Source organism: Argiope bruennichi, chromosome 6, assembly GCF_947563725.1.
Source record: "Argiope bruennichi chromosome 6, qqArgBrue1.1, whole genome shotgun sequence".
Taxonomy (NCBI): Eukaryota; Metazoa; Arthropoda; class Arachnida; order Araneae; family Araneidae; genus Argiope; species Argiope bruennichi.
In genome coordinates, this window is record NC_079156.1 from 58,592,921 (window position 1) to 58,616,495 (window position 23,575).

Below are 23,575 nucleotides of genomic sequence, written 5' to 3' on the forward strand. Positions count from 1 at the left end.
AAGAAGACAGAAATCCTTTATTTGAGATAAGATAATATTTAATCCAAAAATAATTTGAGAAGGATCGATTTTCTAGCTTGAAATATCGTATCATGATAATGTTTTTGTCTTGATTCGTCTACTTTATTATATTTTAAAATATAATTTTAATTAGATAATTGCGATAATATGCACACAAAGAAATGAATTCCATTTCATCGCAACACGTGCGTGTGAAAATATGCAAGCTAAAAAGAAAAGTATTGTTGTAAAATAGGCTGAAAAATACTTTTGAAATGTGCGAATATTGGAACAAAATAGCAGTGCATGATTATGAAACTAATATCATTGAACATTTTATTTTTCAAATTTGAAAGTGGTGCTAAACTTGATTATAAGCATTAGTATGCTTCGAGGCTATTGAAGGAAAACTTCAAAATTTCGATTAGTTTTAAATTAAAAATCAACTTAAGTTTTTTAAAAAAACTTTTAGAAATCTTTAATACCCAAGACATAATTATTTACCAAATTTTGTAGGTCTAAGCCCGAATATTTGTTCTGTAGAGTGCTTTAAACTACTTTTGCAACTAACAAATAGGATGACAGCCAATAAAAATTTTCATGTCATTTAAAATACTGTAATTGAGAATAAAATTATATAAATCTTGATATTTTGATTAGAGAATATATTTAATCTTCTCATTAGATGACGATTTCTGTTTGGGACTGTTTTCGCCATTTCAATCCATGTAAGAGTGCAAATGGCACCTAAGACGCTCATGTGTATTTGAACGATTTTTATCAGATTTGATCATCAAAAATTTTGTTAGTCAATGCATGTCAGACATATCATCAATGTATGCAAAAAAATTTACATTTAAATTTCTTTTACTTTACTTTATCAAACCATTTGTTGAGTAAAAACTACGTATAAAAAGATTAAATTAAAATGAATGAAAAATATCTTATTTTGAAAGTTTAGGAGAGAAAGGGTGTCTTGAAGTGTATATAGACCCATTGAAGTGTGTATAGACCTTGAAGTGTGCATAGTGTTTATAGACATATAGACCAATTCCGACTTGTATACAGAATACAATTAGTAATCGATTCTCCACTGGATGAAGCAATACTATTTTCTAATTTCTTTGGGTAACAAGAAAAGTTACATGAAATTAAACAAATTTTTTTACAAATACTGAATTTTATAACATGCATTATCGGTTATTTGCGTTTAAAACTAAATTCTTTTCATCATATATTTATTATTATTAAATATGTTTTATTTTAAACCAATGATTTTCTAATCAGCCCTAAGAATATAGACAGTTGCTTTTTTTTTAAAAGTGTTCATTTGAACTCTTTTAGAAATAGAAATTTTTTAAGTTTTTGATTTTAAAAAAATCTTAACCATTTGCAGAAACTGGAAAATTTTCTTAAATGGCTATTTTGCTCAAGAATCCATTATTTTGAAATATCTTATGCTGCTGTAGAGAGATACAATTAGTAATAATGGCAATAGAAATATTGATAATAATATAAAGTATATCATAATATGCTTGTATAAAAGATACAAGTATATTATATATAACACGTTTCTGTTTTTTTTTAACTTAAAAATTTAAAGCAAATGATTTAATTGAAAATTCAGCTATTTAAATAACAGAATAATTTGTGTTTTGTGGCTTTGTTTAGAACAAGTTTTCAAAAAAAAAATAATATTTACAAGCTTTGTTAAATAGAACAAAGGAATAATATGTTTTTTTCCCGTTTTAAAATAACTTTAATGGACAATAAGAGAGAGAGGAGACAAATTGTAAGATCCAATTCTTATAAGGTTAAGATTTGGCATGCATTAATAAATAATAAGTAAATACAAATTGTTATTTAACTATTTGCAAATTATTATTGAACAAAAGCAATAATAATGACAATAAAACAATACAATTTTCTCTGCTTCAGAAACATTTACAATCATAATTGCTTTTTTTTTAAATTAAACATGTGGTAAGTTTGTTTAAGCAAGAGACGGAAAGGTGTCGAATAAAACAAGATTAAGGCTGCCTTTTCAGTAATAGACAACTCTTAGCGCCAACTTCTTTTACAGCCACATTTGAATTTCATTTGGTTGTGACTGAAGGCGAGAAAATACTCATATTGCAGCTTTGAGCTGAAACACACTACTCTTCAGAATTCATAAATGGAATCTTCATTTTTGTATTCAACATTCCAAGAGTATTGCCGTTTATGTAAATGCTCGTCATCGGATGAAGGCAGTAATTAAATTGTCATCTTTCCAACGAAAATCTTGTTTGGAAAGGGATTGTTGACATCAGAGAGATTGTTAAGTAACACAACACGATTTGATTGGAGTTCTAGGCAAGAAAAGGTGATAATCTTATTCATATAATTAGCATGTTAAAGCAACTAAATAATATGATAAATGTCTACAACTTGTCACTCTTAATCTCTTTATTTTTCGCTGTAGGTTATGACTATAAAACAGCTCTCGGATTTCTTCTCTGCGAATTATCGAATTTTTTTTTCTTTCATTTAAAAATATTGTTTTTAATATAATTGTAAGTGACGCTTAAATAAAAGAATAAAAAAAGGTTGTTTGAAATATCTTTAAAAACTTGCTTTTTTTCCAATTTTTAAAGGAAAATAGACTATTAAATATTATTATAAAAAGAACAAAGTGATATATATCTTGAAAAATCGATCATTTGCTTGATGTACAAGTAACAGTAAAAGATTCTAAATAAATCTAAAACATATAGAGCTAATGAATCATCTTCAGAAAAATGATTCATTTCCTCTTATGTTCAACTTCAGTGCATTTCTACCATTTCATTTGAAATAATATCCAATTGTAATTTTGTATGAATCTGCACATTTTTATACGTCGTACAAAATATGAAAAGAAAAAAAAAAGTGGGGGTGCTATTCCGCAAGTTTTTGATATAATAATTCCGACTATTTTATTTGGTAATTAGTTTCTAAATTATTTTTGTAATAAAATGCACTCATTAGGAGGTTTTGTTAGAAATAAAAAATATTGTGCTTAAAAATAGGAATATACATCATGAACTATGAAGACGATGTTTAATTTTTTCTTCATTTATTTATTGTATTTATCGGTAAAAGTTGTAGTTATAAAGTGTATTTAAGAGTAAAATCAACATTAATACATAATATCAAATAATAAATTTGGACTATAAGAATATACAGTAGAATATACTAATATTTATCAGTTAGTTTTTTTTAATTATATTTATTGCACTAATTTTTCAGTTTTCTTAATTTTTATTCTTGAGATAAGAGAAATATAATTTTTTTTCGTCTATGTAAGTTAAATATAATTTATTTATGGCGCAATTAAAATTCTCTATATTTTGTATTTATTTCCAAACTATGTAGTGTTTTTTTTTTTTTTTTTTCAATTTTTACTGGATTTCCAGTAACGAATTGTTTTGGAGAAAAGTATTCTACTGAATCTAAAATTCTTTACATTAAGTCCTGTATCTGCACCTAAAACCAGAGATTACTTTTAGTAGAAGCTAATTAAAATATTTAATAAATTCTTAATTTTTATTGCTTTGACATTTTGACCTTTCTATCGCTAAGACAATTTATAATTATCTAAAAACAGTGAAAACTCTCTCTCTCTATATATATATGAAAAGCGGAAATTTTTATTTTCTTTCAATTTAACAAGAATATTTCGAACAATGCAGAATTTAATAATGAATAATACAGTTTTAATGGACTAAGAAAGAATCGTTTAGAAAATAGACTATAAGATAAATTTTGAAGTTTTTAACTTTCATTTTTAACAAGAAAGAAAAAACACTTTTCATAAAATTTGTAAACAATCACTTGTAACGGCCATTTAAAAAAAGCTCCTTTTTCATGCATTCTGAAGTACCAAAATAATAATAATAATAATAATTACTCTTGAAGATTAATATAATTAGCAAAAAGATAACGTGTTCTCAACGCGGCTTTTGCGTTCTTTGAATCAAGTTAATATTTAACAATTAATTCAAATTCAAGCATTAAGCAAAAATTAAAACATCTATGAATGGCTTTTTTGAAAACTTTTGATGGGTAGAATATTCTTATATTTTTTTTCTCAAAATCTAATATTATTTAAATATTTTAGATGATTAATATTATTTATTAAAATTAAAACACAATAAATTCATAAAGAAAATATTTAAAATTGCAAGCGAAGAAAACTTTACTGACCTGGATTGAAATTTTATAAATAAATAAATAAAAGATATATGGCATTTCCTTGTCCGCCCATGACTAGAACTCCTCTCATTGTCCATTCACCTCATGATGTCTACAGCATACTCTTGAAACGAAGGGCACATGCCATCCCCCGAAAATTATCTTCCCCGTTATGAAATTATAACCCCCACATTTACCCCCTTTTCATTCCCTGATCCAATTCTTCAACGCAGTGAAAAAAACTAAACATTCCGGTCCACGGTCGTCACGTGATCTCCATCTAGTAGCGCCCTCTGGCGTTGCCGAAAAACAAACAAATGTGTGATATTGCAGTCAGCCACCAGATGCCACTACTGCTGTCCATCAATCATGACAACCCAGGCGGTCCGCCATTGGCTGATGGGACCCGCCCCTTTCCTCGGCAGGGGAGCACCTGCAATTAGCGGCGGCTCGGTAGGCGGTACCCACTGGGTGCCGCCCCCTTCTGCCACTTATTGGCCTGTCGTTTGGGTATGGCCAGATCGCTAACCACAGCTATTGAATCCAGTTTGTGTGGCTGTTTGCTTCACAGTTGCTTCCCATAACTGTGTCGGATTGCAGCGCATGCTGAGGGATCGGTTTGCTCAAATAATTTACCGTGCTCGTTGAGTACCATCCTTCTCTTGTATTCCGTGACGCCGCACAACAAAAGAAGGGAACACAGTATTCTTCTAGTTTCCTTTCTTTTTGTTTTTTGTGTGTGTTCTTTAGAGAAAAGGGTCCCTTTTTTTCAGTGGGGCCGAACATCAGCGTATTTTTTTTACTCATCTTTTATTATCCTCCACGTCGGTTTTATATTTTTTTCGACGTTCCTGCTCATCTTTGTACATCCCATTTGACATTTCAAAAGGAATCTGCTCACTTTCACTTACATGGCTGGCTCCACTATTGGGGTAAGTTGAAATATACTTTTCGCATTTGAATAATATTTCTCTTTTATACATTTCAGTACTTAAAGAATTTAGTATTGATAATTTATAACTAGATATTTAACAATATTGCATGTATCTTTTTTTTTTTTTCATTCTTTATGATACACTTTATTTGAAACATTTAACATGGGTAAGTTAAAACAGGCTTTTGTAAAGTTACTGACAATAATGACATTTACTATGAAACTATTGTTTCATTCAAGCAATATTTTTCATGAGTTATGCATAGTAAATACTTAAAAACTATATTATATTAATAGCGCGGTTTATGATGCCATTCTGATGAGTCCTTAGTTGATAAGATTTTATTAGTAATTGATCAATATTTTATTGAAAGGGACTTTGGGACTTAATATTTCTTTTAAGAGAACAAATGTCGTCGTGATAAAATCTTTTTTTTTTTCAATCAAGCTAACTCTAAGTCTTATTTTCCTATTAAATGAAAATGTCAGTTGTTTCTAACTGTGTGCTAAAAGTTAGTTTATTAAGTCCAACCCATAAAATTACAAAGGACGTGAAATATCTTTTCAACTTTAGGGAACAATTAATATATCTATATTATCTTTATTTTTTAAGCAAAAGGTTTTACGTCATATTATTACACTTAATGTATGTATATTGCCTTTATTTATTTTATAAGCAATTGGCGCACTATTATAGATTGAAACTATATGAATTTTTAAAACATGAATTTGTTCAATTATTTATACGCAGTTTTATAGGCTTTCACTTAATTTCTTAATATTTTTAATATAACATTTTTTAAAATTATAATTAACTTCTTTTAAAGAATAATTTAGTATATAAATGACAGAATATATGAAAGTAGTTCTAGCTCTTTTTATATAACAGTAATAAGAATGATCACGATTTCTCCATCTTTATTCTCTTTGTAAAATGCTTTTTTATAGTAGATTTCAAGCACTTTATCATTAATTTAACATCATATTATTGAACTTAAAATATATTTATTATCTTTAGTTATTTTATAAGCAATAAGTTTCAGATAGCAATGAATAAAAACTGAAATACTTATAAATCCTGCTAATTAAACAATTACTTTCACCATTGATTTAAACTATTGTATTAAGGAAAATCTTTTGCTTGTCTTCACTTTGTTCTAAAACAATTCAAACAGCAGTACTTAGCAGACTGCTATTTTTACATTAATGGAATAATAAATGTTTTATTTTTAAAGATAAAAATTTCTCTCTCTTTAAGAATATTTCTATTTTTCGATTAAACTCTTTAAATATAAAATAAAACATTTTCTTCAGTCATTAACTATATCAATTTGCGATACTTAAATCTTTTAAGATAATTAAAATCTTTAATTAAATAGAAAATCTTTTTAAATTCTTCATTTTATTCACATATCAAGATTTGAAATTTTCGAAAGAATATATCACAGCAGAGAAGCATTTTAATGCTACATTTAAAAAAAAAGTTACATATGCGATAATTCATTCTTAAAAATAAATTTTAAACGATTGCATCACTTATTTTAATGTAGGTTATTTAACAAAATAAATCATTGCGTAAAACGGATCGTGTCTTTTCTTAAACAAAAAGTTAATTTCTTTTATAAAAAAAATTTTAGAGAAAAATTGCATAGAAAATTATTTTCTGAAATTTTCTTAAAATAGCGGAAACTTTTTATGAAAATTGCAATTAGTTTTTAAATGATGCATGGAAGAAATGTTTTAAAATGTTTTAAAACAGGTTTTCATCAGAATTATATTACTCTTAATAGTAAATTTTACACCTCTAGTGTAACTGATTTTCCTAATAAATCCGTTCTCATAGCAGCAAAATTTCATTAAATAATATGATAGATGTTTCTTCATTCGTCAGGAAGTACGATTACAATGGTTATAATCATTTAGTATTTTCGGATGGGAGATCTTTCTTCCCAAATTTGGGTTTCTAACTTGAAAATTCATTACTTATTTACAGTCTATTTCAATTGTTTAAAATTTTAGATAACAGACTTTCTAATGCAAAACAATATGTTTCCAAATAGTACAAAGATAGTGGAAAGTTTAAATCTATCTTTGTTTAGTGGCGTACCGAAAACAACAACGAAAGCAAATTAACTTCTTTTCCCTAAAAATTTCAGAGTATTTATTGAATATATGACTAGAAAAATACAATTTTAATTTGATTTGTTCAAAACTGTTCTGCATCAATGGTAGTTTTTATTTGCCTTTAAATTTACTTCAATAATTAGCAAATCTTTTTAAAAATATTTATTATTTAATATACCAAAAACTAACTATATGAAATTTTAAAAAATGTAATGAAATAACAAGACTAAAGCAAATTCTGATTCCTCACTTTCGAATACTATTTTTTAAGTACAGTCAAAGTAAGAAGTACATTGAATATATGTATGTATTAAAAAATATAATAATAGTTTCTATAACAATTAGTTTTAAATTATTGCTAAAAGAATTTAAATTATTTGATATAAGAATCATATTTCAGATACATATTAATCGCAGTTATAATGTGTTAAAATAATTCTAATAATATAAAACAGGACTATTATTACTATTACCTAATAGACATATGCATAAAAATTATATTTACAAAATTTGTTAGAATTACAGTATAGTAAAGATTTTTACTTAATTGTTTAGTGTTCAAGTTTAAGTTAAAAAATTTTTCTTGAATTATCGATCTTAAATCTATAAATCAATATCTCAGTTTACTTGTTAAAAGTGCTTATTGATATTCTGGTTAATGTTGATTATATAAATTATAATTCGATCACAAAACGCATAAAAAGTGAGGGGGGTTAAAAATATATTCGGAGCTGTATATATAAGTTACTTAATTTAAGGAATTGCTTACATTTGTAAACCAATTAATTTGCAGAATTTTGTCTTAGTTCAAATGTTAATTTTCCTTCCCGTGATTTTAGTTGTTAAAATAATATTGAAAGTATTTTAAGAAAGGAAATATTTAAGAGAAAAAAAGAAACTTTCATTACTTATTTAATTACAAAAATCCAAATGCAGGGGAAGACTTATAAATAAGTGATACGTAAATAAATAAGAAGGAGGATAATTAGTTTTATATTGGCTGCAGTCCTTTCAAGATATAATTTATTGAATATTTATTATATAAACCTAAATCAAAAGTATTTCAAAGTTTTAAAAAGATGTAATATGTTTTTTAAAATACCGAAATAAAACCTAACAAAACGTAATTAGGCCAGGAATTTTTTAGATATATCCTTTTATTAAAATGTTATATCATTATTATCGTTATATCATTTTTATATGAAAAGTCATACATAAAGAAGTGTATTGATACTTGAAAATAGTGTAGTTTGAATATAAATAATAAAATTAATTTGTTAATGAATTTTTGGAAATTCCATTTAATTAAAATACTATATCATTGTTTTATTAATATAAAGTATAAGATTAGATATAGTACATTATAGACACCCATTGCGAGCGTATTCGTCCATTGCATCGGGCGGTCTATCTCCCGTATTTTACCGGCACCCGGATCCCTGGTCACGCATAGGTAGATAGGGCTGCTGCGTAACAAGAGCAGTTCTGGCGATAGCGCATTTCGATAAACACCCCTGTCGTGGGTCCTCGGTATTATTCATGTTGCGTGAAACTGCAGCCGATAAAAACCCTTAGCTCACATGTCAACCCGCAGCTCACAAGGTTTATAAATCGTCTTTTTCCATACTTTGGACAAGCACTGCTCAACACTCCTCGATACACCAAGGATTAATGATGTTGTTATTTTTATTTGCGCCAGAGATAACATTTCCATCATTTTGTATATATGCAGCGTAGCGTACAGTTTTGCTGGTTATGTATGTAGTACACAAAAACAATAATGCGTATGATAATTGTATGCATGGAAAAGAAAGGAGTTTTGAAGTGGTCACTTGGATGATGGATTAAGACAGGGTCGGAGTATCATTATTTAGGGAGATATGTCTGTAAGGTTATATGTTTTTAAATTCGACAGTGTTTGGAAGTATGATTTTTATCTTGTGATCTTGTCAGATACGACTGCGATCTCAGCGGGTGATACTTGTTGTCAATCTTAAGATTATTTGTTTAGGGTAACTGATATTAATGCTACTTTAATAGTTAGGGGGGGGGGAACTGATAAGGGAGATGTTTCTTCTCCAAAATAAATATCTGTAATATAAGAAAACAAATACTTTGAAAGTTTTGATTCACGCCTTGATAAAAACACGTGTTTTTTTTAAGTGCGCAAATATTGTGTTGTTTGTTACATTATCTCTTTATTTACAATCGACCAAATTACCCAAATACATGGAATTATTTATTTTCATTCAAAAGGAACAAAGGTTATCATCACATTACACTGTGAAAAATGCATTCCAATATTTGATTCTTTGTTGATCATAAGCATTTTTATTATTATTATTTTTACAATAGAAAAAAAATCCGAAACAAAAATTTGAAACAAGAAACAATGCAATTGTTTTAAGTTCTACGATAGCATTGCTTACAGATAAGTTTAAAGTTTCTTGCAAATATATTTTTAAAGATTTGTTAAGAACGTGCAATCGATTGTCAGTTCATTTAAGGAAGAATATAATGGGCGGAGGTGTTCCTCTAAATTTTTCACTGATTTGACTGAAAAAAAAATATTATTTTAATTTTTTCAAAAACATATTTTAAAATCAACAAGCAAACATTATGCCACAATTAACTAAGAAAAAAACATCCAATTGTTTCCGAAACTATGTTTAGAAAAATAACCTCTGTTTCAACCTTTTTATTTCCCAAATTTGAAGAAATTTTTATTCTCTCCATAGACATATGAAACTTACTAACACATATGTATGTGTTAGTATTATTTGATGGTGTTATTTTAAAATGAATTTTCCATCCAAATTTGAAAAAATGAAGAATTATTTCAAAAATTGTAGATTATTTGAATTTTTTTTAATTTTTAAATTATTAAAGAAAAGCTTTTACTTGAAAAATATTTAAATCACTTTTTTCTGCTTGGGGCATAGTTTATAAATATATTTTTCATTGAAAAATAACTCTTTATGTATATATTCGTAAATAATTCACTTTCGATACTGCTATAAGTATATGCACAAAGTCAAACTCAAAAATTAAACTGAAACAAGGAATGCATAATAATTCAAAATTTTATTATTTATTATTTGTTTATTAATTTTAAGATTAGCGCCATGGAATTTGTGAGAAAGAATGCATATTTATCAACTTATCTTTCCATTTTTACATAATGTATAAAAACAAACCTAAAAATATCAAGTTCTACCAAAAATAAAAGAAATGAATAATTATATGTTCTAAATTGTAATTCATTTTATTTTTTGATAATAATAAAGTATTTAAACTTAGTTATACACTTGAGGTATTTATAAGTCTAATATCTAATTAAAAAAGATATTTTTGAAATGGCAGCAAAATTTTTTATGACTTAAGAAAATTCTGATTTCTGTTCCCCTTTATTTTGATAAATAAAAATAACAAAAATAATGAAACTTCAAATAAAAGATTTGCAAATAACATATGTTGTTTTATACATATATATTTAACTAACATAACATAAGAATTAAATTCAATTGTTATTATCACAAATACGAGTTTTTAACTAAGCAACCTTGTTTTATATGCGTCTTTATTTAGTTAGATACATTACAATTTTTTGTGAAATCTTTTGCTTCATTATAACAAAATAATAATAATAATAATAAAATAAATAAATTAAAATTAATTTTTTTTTATTATTTCTATGAGTAACGGAAATTTGATGTAAAAATTATGTAATAAGATATTATTATTATATTTCTTTAAGAATAATTTCCTTTGTTTCATGTCTTTCATACTTGTAATAGTAATAATAAATTCATGGGTATAATTGAATGGTTTTAAATAATCATTCTTTTTTATGAAACAGAATCCCAGAGACATATTTCAAATACCGCCCATTCTCCTCTGTATATAATTTAGATAAACAGGCCCATTTCAAAGCAAACAAAAGAAAAATCAAGTAATGTAAATCGGAATAATGCGCAAATAAACAAATCTATGTTTACAGATCTGATATCCGTGAAGAAAAATAACTGGAGAGAAGGGAGGGGGAAAAAATCCAGCAGTTGGTTGCTCTCACACCCAGTATGACTTATGGGACTCTCAGCGGCTTTTATTGAATTCCGTAAAATTTACGACGTGCGAGATATTTTCCCGGGGAGTGAGCCGGTATCACCATGAGGGGGTCGCCGAAAAATGAATTGGTGGGGTTCGCATAGGCAGAAATACAGGGGTGCATCCGTGAGGTTTGTCGACAGTTATGAAACTACATTTAGGCTATTGTTGCAATTGTAGATTAAAACATTTTTTTTTTAAAAAAACTTTTTATAAGCATAAACTTTTTTGAAATGAAAAAAAAAATGTTCTTGATATTGTTTTCATCTAATTATTTGATCGCAATCTTAAAACTGGATAGTAATAATGAATAAATAAAGCTCTCAACTTAACACAATTGTATTTGGCTAGTAATGTATAGAGCTACCAAAACTGGACAATAATAACAATAAATAAATGACTTTTATTGTAAATAAATTTTGTTTCAAAAATGGCAAAGTAATATATATATATATATAATAAATCGCGATACCATTTTTATCCCATAATTTGCTCATTGGATTCCAAAATTGAACAATGATAATAATAATAAATAAATAAAGAACTTTTATTATAAAGGAAAATTGTCTCCCAAATGGTTATTTAAGGCTTTCAAATCTCAGCTTTGTGCGTAAAGGTCATTTTCTTTTAGCTTTATTTCAAAATTGCAAAGTACTAGAGAATAGATTGTTTGAATATATCCAAATTTTTTAACATGAGTCTATGCGCAGTGATATATAGGAAATAATTTTAAATCAAATAGATACTGATGTATTAATCAAGAAATGTATTAATGTATTAATTCAAGAAAGGGAGAGAGCTGGAGAATAATTTTAAGAATGAACTTTTTATTCGTTGAGTTATTGTATTTATTTTAATTTCACATTAGTGACAGAAAATTTTTATTATGGAAAAAATCTTTCAATTATCTTTTCTGACATATTTATATTATTTGTATGCTTTTAAAATAGCATTGCTTGCAAAACTAATTCCTAGCTTAAAGACCAGGCTTTACACCACATTTCATAAAATAGTTTGATTTGAGATTTTTCTAAAATTTATTTTCCATTCGAAGAATAAAATTCATAAGAATATTTGCCCAAGGAGATATTACTTATATAGTGAAAATATATTTAAAAATAATTCATATGTAAAATTAAATTTTATAATTTGAAAAAATAATTATAAAATTTAATTTTGTATACTATAAAATTTTTGTATCCATATTTGGACGTTCCTATATTTGCGATGTTAGCACAAAATGCTATTTTAATAGAGATATATAAAGGTGTCATAAAATACAAATTAAAGAATTTTGCATGCCAAAAAAATTTACGAATTTTGAAATTCCAATCTAAAATTCTCTTTTAGTAATTCGCATCAAATTCATTCAATACATCGAGAATACAATTTGATGTCAAACTGATTTCAAAATATCATTAATAACCTTTGCTGCATCATCTACAGCATCTTATTATTTTTTTACAGCATCCTTTGAATTTAAGTATCCCTTAAATTTCAAAAATTTATTTATAGCAAAAAAGGGGGGGGAAACCCTCCGTTTTGCTTTTTTGGTATTGTGAAATATTAATTAAGTCTTAGAATAAAAACAAAATGTTACTAACTTGAGAAATTGAAACGTTTCATCATTTTCTATTTGCTGAACATGATAGCCCAATTCAAGTTTAATATTCAATTTTTCTTGTAACAATTTAGAATATTTAAATAGTATGAGCTAAGTATCTCTTTAATAGTTTAAAAATTACAAATGTTGCCGGTGACTAATTTCTTTAGCTTGGCAAATATATCAATATTAAACAAACGTATGCAAAATTATTGTAATTTGTTATCTGCATCTATATATACCTGTAAATAAAAATAAATAAAATTATGTTTTCAAACTCTTAACTAGATATTTTATTTAAAATAAAGTTAACAAACTTGAAACAGCCATAATAGTTTCCGTTTTGTATATTTATCAATCTTGAAATATAAATTAGTCAAAATTTCAATTTTTGATGGCAGATCATTCAATAAATTAATAATTTTAATGGAAATCGTTTGAGAAAATGAAATTTTGAATTGTTTTTATCCATATATAAACGGTTATTAGTCACTGTTAATAGATCATTAGGGAATATTAATTATTAGCTGAAAATTGTCACATTATGATTAATTATTTCATCTGTCACAGTGGAAGTTAGCAGCTGTCATTATATGTTTATTTGGTTTTGAATCTAACATAAATATTCTAGCCAGTTCTGCTGAATTTTGCAACCAAAGCGAAATATTGAATTAAAAAAAAGAAGAAAAAAAACTATTAATTAATTTCTTTGAGTCGGATTATTTTATTGATATTTGATATTGCTTGTAACAGTAATTAAGTTTAATATTTGAATTTGTTTTTGTTTTAATTGCTGTCATTCGAGATATTTTATTTTTTTTTTAATTTTATATCAACCCGGCTAATACGGCTTAAAAGATGAAAAGACAGATGGAAAAAAGAGGGGAAAAAATTCAGAAGTGTTAAGCTTTTACGTAAACAAGTTTCAGTAGGAGGAAAAAAACAGCCCACTTCAATTTTGTTAGTTTTCAGGGCTGTGATAGGAGTACTATGTAAACACCGGTAGAATTATTAGCATATTATATAAAAGCCTCTCGCTAAGCACATGTTTAATATGTTTATATAAGTACTTTCAGTAAGAAAGAACTTATTCAGTAGTTCTTAGACTTCCCAACTTGCATTTTTTTTTTTTTTTTTTTTTTTTTTTATTGAGATAGATTCAATTATTTATGAAGCATCATTTTTCTTTTTCTTTTCTCCTTCTACTTTTTCTGACTAAATTAAGACATAAAATTCGTATTTATAATTATAAAATGATAGATGTAATTGGTATTCAAATTGTTTTGATTTTTAGTAGCACTTATTACATATCCAAAGTTATTAGATCCCCTCCCTCACTCCATCCATTGAAAGCAAAATAGACTTTTTTTTTTTTATTGGACTCCATTATGCATTGATTTCTGAATCGCCTCTGTTGCAGTTTATAAATGTTGCATGTGCTGCTCATGGTTATTTTATGGTAATGAGTGATTCGTATCTAAAGCAAACTTAATTGTTCACAAAGACGATTTTGTTTCTGTCAAAATTTAAGCTTTGGTAGCAAAACGTTTTTTCAAATGAAAATGATATTCTTTATCGCGAAAAATTGCTCTGTTTACTTTTCACCATTTTTGTCAATCAAAAGAAGAAGGAGAAAAAAAAAGTTTCTCCGCTTTCAAATATATATATATATATATATATATATATATAATATAAAGCAAATTTTCTTAAAAACTTTTTACGTTGCTTGCTGTTTTGGACATTTAATAAATCATCAAAATTTGTTATCTTCCAAATACGATTTTTTTTAAAAAAAATTTGTGTTTTCATAAATTAATTTTTATTTTTATTACATATTTATATAAAATCAAAAAGAAAATTACTAAAGTTTTTTTTCTTTCAATTACCTCAATTTACAGAAAGCTATTCATTTCGTATCAAATTTGCAAATCGGTCTTTCAGTCAATGAAAAATCAAATAGTCTCTATAAAAGAAGTTACTTGATACGTGAATTTCCCTGTTAAAAGGTCCTGATTATAGTTCTGATACATTTAAAGATAGTTTGTATATTTTTCCAGATTTGCGTTTTAAGATATAACATCTAATATTCTTTGCAATAAAGTTAAGTTTAAAGTTGATCATGAAGATATATTCATAACTCATAAAAGATATATAAATGGCATTCAAATTTATATGATCTTTAGCAACTTGCTCCTTCAACCTTACCTGCATAACTTTAATTCTTATAACATGGCCTTATAATCCGTGATACTTGCAGTTATTTCGCTTATTCACTTTCTTCAATATTTAATTCTATATTCTATTCAATTGAAAAAATTATTATTTTATTAGTAAGAAGTATATTGTACTAAAATTCTAATATTACTATATATTCTTACTATATATTTGCCCTTTGCGTGAAAATTTTCACTGTCGCCAGGAAAGGTAAAAGAATTTCTAAACCTTAGTAGCATTTCCATTAAAAGAGTTTTTTTTATTTAATTATATAACAATTTCATTAAAATCTTAATTAAATTTTGCACCGTTGTATGAAAGTAATACTCATGCTGTATTTTTTAAATTACAGTTATAGTTGTAACAATCAGCCCTCTTAGAATTCGGTATTTCGACAACATCGTTACCATATAACTTGGTGCAAAAAACTGTGTTTTAATAATAGTTTTCATATAACATCGTGTAAAAATGTCAAAAGCTCTTCAATAACAAGATATTATGACAAGCTTCTTACAAGCTTTTGGTAAAACACGGAATGAATTTTGCATGTTATAATGTATTGGGCGAATTTTCTTAATGAAATTACAACATTCAACGTCTCACAACAAATATTTTTTATATGTTTTCCATACACCGTGATAAGTAAAAGTTTTGACTTTTTAGTAGATATTCATAATAGCATATTTTAGCAATATGGTTTCATATATCATGGTGCAAAAATCGCAACAATTCTCTTACAAGGTATTCTGATAAATTTTCTATAACATAATATTGTGACAAAATTACACAGCACGATTTTTTTTAACATACAAATAACATATAACATACAAATGCAAATAACATATAAATACGTATAACAAAATATTTTGGAAAAATCTATTACAAGGTCACATTCTGACAAACTTGCCACAATATGAAATAACAAATTTCGGTATTATGACAAATTTTTTACAACATTAGATATGTATTGTATATAATTGAATTTTATGCAATTCTTTAGAATTTTTTACTAGAAACAAATACTTTAAATATAAATAAATACACATATATAAGTTGCAATTATTATTAGGGGGAGAGTTTATTTTGAATTCTGATAAAAGTAGTTAAATGTAAGACTTTTATTTGTGTTTTGATCAATATAAAGAATATTATGTATAAAATATATATTGCTGTGCGAAATCTCTGTCTGTATTTAATATTTTAAACAGGAGTGATATAATTTATTTCTTATTAGTATATTAACATTCTTTGCCTTTTACAAAAATATAAATTAAAATTTTTGTTAATTATTGTTTTAATTTTATTTCTCTAAAAATGCCAATTCTTGGATTTACAACTTTAAACAAAATAAATATAGGATCACTGAGATAGAAAGAGAGAGGAATTAAAGAAATTATACTCCAATTCAATTAATAGCAATACTGCTATAGGAGGACAGTTTGATCTGCTCTGTGTCATCTTCTTCCTATATCAATTTCAATCGATCGGACACTCAGAGGATATTGCCCTTCTTATGAATGATTCATGGCATCACTTTTTGAAAGGTTTCTTTTCAATCATAAACCATTACAACAAAGTAATTAATCAATTTAGCATTATCATTTATTCATTTTCTCTCCTTAAGCAAATAAAAGAAAAAGAGAATTTATTCGCTAGTTGTATTTTACGATGAGCGCAGTTTCTTTTAATACTAATAATAAATTATTGTTGGCAGTTTCTACCTTTTTTCCCTCTTTTCTCCTTCTTTTTTCTTTTTTTTTTCCATTCTAAAATCTTTACAATTTTTATATTACATTACAATATTTACAATATTAATTATAATATTTACAGTTACAATATTAGAAATTCTTTATGCACTAAAAGTTAGTGCATTCTCTGGATTTAAATGCAAGATAAATTTTAATTTAATATTTTATATTTAAAGATACTTTTATGCTTAATTAAAATAACAATTTATGTTTGGCGACAGTTCAAATTAAAAATAGCTTTAAGATTATGAAAGAAGTCACATAATTTTTGCTATTTCTCATTATATTTATCTTCACCCGATTTTGCTGCTAGCTCTGAAGAAACATTTCTATATTAATTAAATTTAATTCTCTACTTAATAAAGAAAGTATCCAATGTTACGAGGTATCACTTTGTTCTTAAATGTATTGTAATAGCACTTAAATGCTTCAAATAAAACAATCAATCATCCATTCACATTTGGCATTGTAACCACATTTGACACAATCTCTTTATCTCTGGGGCCTAACAAACAATCAGTGTACCAAAAACTAACAATCCTCCTTTTCACTCAATATCATCATTACTCACCCGCTCGTCCTGTACTGCTATCTGGCAGTCCTTAATAAAAATATCAAGCACCACCACTCGCGTACTTATTAAGCCAACCCCACTCAACGTGGTATTTATAGAACGCATGACACGATGGGAGAAGACGAAATTAAATAAAATTAATATCCGAACGCGAAAGCAGTGTAAAATATATGCCCTAATCCGCCTGTGTCAACAGAATCACACCAGATCAGGCAACTCGTTTTCTGGCGACTTGGCCACCTTCCTCACGTATGCAAGCTGCGTCGCCAGTGACACAAGCGGCCAGCACCACACCCAGATTTTCTGGATGCACAGATAGAATACGAAGGGTCCTTCTTGATATGCTATGTGTGCTGCCGGCGAAGTAATGTCAAAACCGTGATTAAGACTCAAATTACGCCAATCGGCACTTTATGACCCGGTGCCTGTCCTCCTCCACCCCTCACCCTGGCCCTTTTGTCAAGGGAATTTTATGTCCAGCGGGATTGTATCGTCATGCATGAGATCATGTTTGGAACTTTCTTGGAACGCGCCGCCGATTTCAAGTTTATTTGATGGAAAGTTTAGATATAAAAATAAACTTGAAGCTGAGTTTTTAAAACTTAAGTCGCTTGATATAAAATTGGATTCCCATAAATGGACCGAAGTGTGTTTTTAAAAAAATGGGGTCCTGAAATGATTAACATAAAATGCATGCATCAAATTTTTCAATGTCTGTAAACAAATTTTTTGATGAAAATCATCTTGATGTAATATTATTAATGGCTTATTTAATAGGGGTTTTCGACATAAAAATAAACTTATAGCGAGGTTCTTTTTCAGTTAGTGTTTCTTAATTTATAGATCACGGTACCGGATGAAGTTGGGAAGAGCTGACTAAAAGAAGCATATATAATAATGTCCAATATTCTTAAACAAATTTGATGATAGTGATTTATAAAATTTTGGAGCCCAGTTTATCATAAAAAATTTTGAAACAAGGCATATTTTTTTTTTATTTCTTTCTTTATCATTATTGCATTCGCATGTTCCATTTACCTGTGATTTTCCTGCTTCATCACGTAATAAAAGTCTGTTTTAGAATTGAATTCTGAAAACATGTTTGGTTTAAAATGCATAGAGAATGGAAGAAGATTAAAAAGTAATGTAAATTATGGCTCTTGATGCCAAATAAAGTCATGTACTTCAGTTTTTAGGCCAAACAAAAAAATTTATCAATATAACTTCATTCAATATTTATTAATTCTTCACTAATTTACTCGATTCTACAAGTTTTTCCGAGTTGTAATTCTTATTAGATTAAGAAACTGTATCTGAAAGGGGAGTAATTTACCCGAAGAATTATTACTGTGAATAAACAGAACAGTACTTTTGTTTATTAAATAAAAAATATGTCAATTAAACACGTAACCCAAATTTTAAAGTTAGTGAATTTCTCATACAATTTCATACACACAACACTTATTAGTGAATCTCTCATACATACAATACAAGTTTAAAAGATGTTAAGATGCTGAATGTTTTCTTTAGCTCACTTTTTCGCTAAACTGCTCAAAAAGATTGTTACCAGCTTTTTAATTACTAAAGGATGGTTTAGATGGCTAGGTTAGTAATTAACAGGAAATTATAAAAACATCATTGAAATTTTTGTAATTGTCTTCTATTATTATGCTTCGATGTAATATATAAATCGGGTATCATTACTTTTAAGAAGATAACGATGGCCAAATAAACAGTAAAAGAAAGTATCGTTATAATCCCTCCCACCTCTGCAGGAAATAAATTATTTAATTTTGTGCAGTAATGAAACAAAATCATCCATCATAGATGGAATTCATTCATATTCATAAAAGACTGGCGAAAAAAAAATAATATACAAAATTCTGAAATTAGGATGACCTGTATTTTCAATTGTGAAAATACTGTTTCTCCTTTTGCGGAAGCCTAAAAATCTTCATACGAAGTCCTTATGAAACTTACCCACAATCGTACCGAGCGAAATATCATCCAAAACGCACGATGGGTAATACATTTTTCAGCGTAAACGTTAACAAAGCGTTAAAAATGCCTGCCCCTTGCCATTCAATGTCTTTTTTATTAGTTTTTTCTTAGCGGAATGAACGCTCTCTTCACAGACTAACACGTTTTGCTTAGCCAACTGAACAACTATCTCGGAGCACCCCTCCCTGTAGCATAAGGGGGTGGCCAACCACTTATCGTAATTTGCTCTGCCTCCACCGAACGGCGCGATGTTTCGATGCGCACCCCCCCCCTCCACCTCTTCCACGGCCGTTATTCTTTTTTGAAAAATGGAATGGTGGCAGTGTATCTGTGTGCGCAGATACTTCCCTACCCCCCCCCCCTCTTTGCCCATCGTGTAATCTCATTATTTCTGCTATCGTCTTCCATGAAACGTGGGAGAAGAGTTCCGATCATATCTCCATATTGGATAGCACGAAAAAAAATTATGTATACAATCTTTCAAGAGCGATCTTTCTACTGATAACGAATGTGGTGCAGAGAAAAAAAATTTTTTTGCAAGGATATCCGATTTTTGGAATTGGGGAGTGAATATTTTGACGGGGCGTGGAAGATTCGTTCTCAAATTCAAAATTGCCAGTTTTGGTGAAAATAAAAGAAAGAACGAAATTCGAACAGCTATTGTTTGAGGAAAGAGAGCTTCAAACGTATTTCCCCCTTTAGAACGTATCTCTCCCAGTATATGGAGTCTGTTGTGAAAATCGATTTCTGAATACATTCATGTTATAAAGTTAAAACTTATTATGTATTTTGTATGGTAGATTATAACCTTTGCGACAATGAATACAATGTTTTAAACTATTCTGCATATTTTAAACTACAGATATTTTGAGGGCGCTAAAAATTTCACAGCTCTATTTCTGCTAAATTTTAGAAAATCCTCCAAACGTTATATCGAAACGGGTAGAATTGAAGGAATTTTTTTTTTTTTTTTTTTTTTAATATAACGAGCTTATGACAAATTTATAAAGTCTGGAAAATGAAAAAGATTTTTTTTTCTTGCATATGTTTCGAATTTTCAAGTTCGAAGTTAAAGATTAATTTATCCTTTAATCCAAAAAAATTAAAAGCACCAAATATGAATGAAAAAAAAAAGAGAGAGAGAATTCAGTAGCAGAGTTTAATTGAAAAAATAAATTATCATTTACAAGTTCATATCTAAATGTGAAAATAGGAATGAAAAATAACCACAAAAAATTCATTTGAAATGAGATTGTGAGTTCTAAAGGTTTAAAAATAAATATCTACTAAAATTAATATTAAATAATAATTAATACAACCTTATTTCAGTTACACAAATGCAAAATATTACCGACCCCTGCCTCCAAAAATATTGATTATTATAGCTACATCGAGAAGTCTATTCAGTAAACCTCAAATGATACCTAGACGTTCCAAAATCATTTAGATCAACATAGAATGCCACAAGTTCCTTTACTCTCAAGTTCTTGATGCTAAATTAAATCGGATTAAAATTACCAGTATTTGAAGAAATTCTTTGTCTTCATAAAATTATAAAAATAAGCATATTGTGAAGGAGTATGCATATTTATAAAATACAATCAAGCATCATTGATACCTTTTTCAAGAGACTTATAAAAAAGTGTAATAACATGTAAATGAAAAGACATATAATCGAAAATTTAATAAACAAACTTAAGGCTACTAATGCAAATTCATTTAAAAGTAATAAATTTTTGAAATACATTATTATGTTAATTAAATTGCCCAAATATTAAGTTTTAAAATTGAAAATTTACCATTAGAATAAAAAAATCTTGCATATAAATTACACATTTCTTACTTTATACGATTTATGTTCATACAGGTAGAAGTTAAATTTTTTAAAAAATCTTTAATCGTCGAAATTGATATTATTAAAAAAATTTTAATCGACAGATTATAGTTCAAATTAAGCTCTTAGAATTTTTTTACTTACTTACTGATAAACAAAATAATTTCGGTTTCGAATAGAGTATTTCAATGAAATCCATTGCCTCTTTAAATTGAAACTGGAGTAGCTCTTCTTAATCTTTTTTCATCATTGTTTAAAAGCATCAGATGATTTGCCGTCAGTTATAATACCGTAGTTATGATATCAGTATCGCAGCTCACATACGTCTCGAAAGTTATATCTATTTTTAGGAAATTCCAATCTCTCTCTCTTTTTTTTTTTTTGAAAACGATTTATAATGAAAGTTTTGTATTCTCTAAGTTACACAATTTCTTTATAATTACAATGGTTTCGAATGAAATTAGTTGGTTTGGTTTCGTTTTCAATTGCCATGAATTAAAAAAAAATTATGCATCATAAAACATTTTATCTTAAAGATATTTTATATTAAAAAGAATTAAAATCCATCAAATATCTGTATAATATTTCACTAGATTGATGTAATGTATCGCAGATTTTCATCTGCATTTTTGAAGACAATTATAAGCTTCATTACACGTCAAACGGCTTGTTATTGAGATCATAAGACACTGTCGGAACGAATTCTTTATATGCTTATCTTCTCTTAATCCAAGATGGTAGTATAAAAAATAGTAAACTGCAAGTTTTACAAATTCATTCGCGCTTACAGCTCATGAAATTATGCCAAAACTCCCATCTCATGCAGATAACACCAGAGGCAAAAATCCTTCGCTACACTGTAACATCTTCAAAAAAACATACTTTCTCATTTCCTGTAGAATAAATAAATCCATTTCATCCATATCAATGAAGGTTTTCAAGGGATTTGGTCATGTTCAGGTGACAAAGAAGAATATCTATCTATTAACACAGATAGCAAAGTCTTAATTCGTTCCTCGGGCTACTGAATTTCACCGCAATTAGAGCATTAGAAAAGATCAAATAAATTCAAAATCCATAAATCCAGCCGTAATCCAACGCCCTCCTAAGAAGATCTAAGTGATTCCATCCACTTGTTTTTTCAAGACACCCATTAGCATCGGTCGTCTTCAAAAGAAAGAAGGGATCAGAAATAATTGTCGCCACAGGTAAGTTCGGTGACTTTGCCATGCATCATCTGTTGCCATTCGTCGTTGTATAAATCTGAACTAGTCCTTTTCCACGTATTCTGCGCATTTTGATTCCTGTTCCTTGCGGCATTAAATGATTCTTACCCAGATATTGCCCGGAGGTTTGTTTGTAAGACAAGACGATACAGGAGATTATGGATGCTGTGTTCAGGTATCCGAATAAAAAAAACTTTCGTAAGAGATATAAAGACTTTTTTTTTAGATTACTGTCATCAGTGAATGAATTGAATAGTCGTTGCATATTCTTACAGTTGTCTTATGAAAAGATGTCGTGAAATCTGGTAATATTGTTTTCGGCGATTCCGCTTACGAATTGGTTCTCGTCTAAGGCTAAACCATCTTAAACCTTTTCTGCTCAATTAATATTTGCTTGTCCTTTAATATTTTTATGTTTGAACCTTTTGTACAAAAAACAAAATCGGTTTAGTTCCAAAGATTAATGTCTTAAATTCAAGGTTCATAGTTTCTGAAGCATATCATATAGGTTTTACTTATAAACAACTAATAGTTATTGAACTGCAGAGATGTTTCCAGTAAGAGCTCTTCAAAGTTTTATTCTACGGATATGTTTTAATTTTTGTTCAAATTTGATTTTTTTTAAAAAAAATTTATTTTTGCAACAAATACTTATCAAGATAACTTAAATGTTTTTAACATTCAACTTTAAAAAAAAAAAAAAATCAGTTTTTAAATCTCAGTTCTTATATGCAACAATTTTTTTATGTATGGAACGAATAGATTTTTTCTTCCTCTCTTAATTTACATAAATAAGTAATTGCATTTTTGTGAATGTATGACAATAATTTATTGAAGTAGTAATTAATAATGGTAATTTCTTATGCGATTAAACAAGACTGGACACCTGTCGGATTGTAGAAAGGATTCTGGACTAAAGAGAATCATATACACATTACTGAATTATATAATGATACATTTTTCCATGTGTGGGGTATGAGCCATCGATATATTAA

The 23,575-nt window shown here is 27.6% G+C and overlaps 1 protein-coding gene across 4 annotated transcripts in view; it reads left to right on the top strand.

Moving 5' to 3' along the window:
* Window positions 1-4,733: 4,733 nt before the first annotated feature.
* Window positions 4,734-23,575, top strand: part of LOC129972222 (transcription factor Sp9-like) — a 79,279-nt gene continuing 60,437 nt past the window's right edge. For all 4 annotated transcript variants that reach the window (XM_056086265.1, XM_056086262.1, XM_056086268.1 and 1 more), the window contains exon 1: window positions 4,734-5,147. The gene's annotated coding sequence lies outside the window, so the exon portion shown is untranslated. The remainder of the gene's footprint in view (window positions 5,148-23,575) is intronic.